Source organism: Cupressus sempervirens, chromosome 5 (genome assembly GCF_028749045.1).
Source record: "Cupressus sempervirens isolate cs-2001-9-10 chromosome 5, ASM2874904v1, whole genome shotgun sequence".
In the NCBI taxonomy this organism is placed as follows: domain Eukaryota; kingdom Viridiplantae; phylum Streptophyta; class Pinopsida; order Cupressales; family Cupressaceae; genus Cupressus; species Cupressus sempervirens.
This window is the reverse complement of record NC_143122.1, coordinates 1,001,905,733-1,001,907,624: the sequence shown is the minus strand read 5'-3', so window position 1 is coordinate 1,001,907,624 and position 1,892 is coordinate 1,001,905,733.

The window sequence follows — 1,892 nt, the reverse complement described above, 5'->3', positions numbered from 1 at the left end:
GCAAATTACGGCTTCCGTGTTCCGCTTTTCAATACACAAATTAAATATTTTCTAGGTCGACGTGGTTACGTGTCATAGTAAGCTGTATCGGACGTGATATAAATGGGATAATCTTGTATTTTTGTAATAGAGAGTACATATTCGTTTGAAAAAGGGTTGGGGTAGGGATCATTTTGCCAGTCATAAAGGTTGGAAATAGATTATTAGTCCCTACCTAAGGTAGAAACTAATGTTTTTGTTTGACCCTCTCTCATTTATTTTTTCAATAAAATATTTCAATTCTAAAGTTTTAAAGTATCATTCAAATATTTTATTTATTAATACTGTATCTTCTCATTAATTATTTTTTCCTCATTGGATACTCTTAATTTTCTTGGTGTTAATATTGTTTTCCCAATTCAAATAATTCTATAAAAATTGATAAGATAAGGATGCATTAATGACATTATCAGTACTATTATCAGTTTACCAATTATCCATTCCAGTTAGCAAGAGTTTGAGCGATTGCATCCATTCCAAGGTGGGTCCTGAATGAGAACAAAAGAGGTGCGTACAAATATTTTTAAAAGTGTTTTCTTAAAAGCAAGCAGTTGAGGATTTAGCACCAAATAGAGACCGCTAGCCCTCTAGCTACTTATTGTCATACTGATAAACTTAACCACGTGAGAGGAGGTGGGGTTAGAGTGGAGTTAACGATGTTAACGGACATAACATCTTGTATAGCTTCGGTGCAATATGGTTGCTCCTACCAACTATATTGGAGACTTTGTGGTATGGCTTTAGTGGACTTCAATGGTATGTTGCATCTGATGGTATTGTGATGAGGACGGATCCTAGGACCAAAACGAGCACAAGATTGTAGCTGAAACTCATCTTTCTCATCTGTGACCTAGAGATAAAATTGCAAGGTCTAATGAACTACAGTGGCTTCCGCTCCTACTTTCTCTTTCTCTTTCTCTTCACCCATCGCCAAACAAATGATTAGGTCTCTTTGAGCTAAAAAAATGTGAGAAAGATTTCAAGTTTCAATAAATTTCTACAGTACCCAAAAAATGAAAACACCAAGAAAATTAAGTAAAATTTCAATCCTTGAAAACGAAATCGTGGACCTGATTAAGCAACAACAACTATAGAAGAACTATGTAAAATAAATTGAGATCTAAATTTGCCATTGAAAGTGGAATGGATTTGAAAAACTCATTTAGTTGGCTTCTTATAAATTTGATAACGCTTTTAAACAACTTTTTAAAAATGTATGCTTGTAAATGCGCCCATGACACCTTACTTGTTGTTTCGATGCCAATGATGACTGTCTCCCTAAAAATATTTTACATATGTTTTTCTCTCCATTGCCCTTTCGATGTCTAGACAATTCTATATGTGATTGCAATTATAATCTCGATGACAATCATTCATATAATGAGATGGTAGGAAGAATTCAATTTCTTTAAACTAGAAGGCTTCCAAATACAAGAATTAACAACTTTTAGAAAAATTATTAATGTAATGATTAATGAAAAGAAATTAATTTGTACAATTTGAGTTGCCTTCAAATATTTAGATTATTATTTATGAGATATTTATTAAAATTTAATAATTTTAATAATATGTATTATTTTATCAAATCTTAAAAAATTTAAATGTTATAGTAGAAGATTTAAAGCAAATGTTCTAATATTAACAAATTTAATATTCAATATGTTAATGTTAGATTTATATATTTGTTAAAAATTTAGTGTTTCTGACCACTAAAAATATTTTGCTTTTATTGTTACAATTATATAAGAAATGGGAAAATAATTGAATTTGATATTTTATATATTTGTTTTAATACTTTACAATGACATTTATGTTTGTTATGCTTCATTTTTTGATGCACGACTAAAATAATT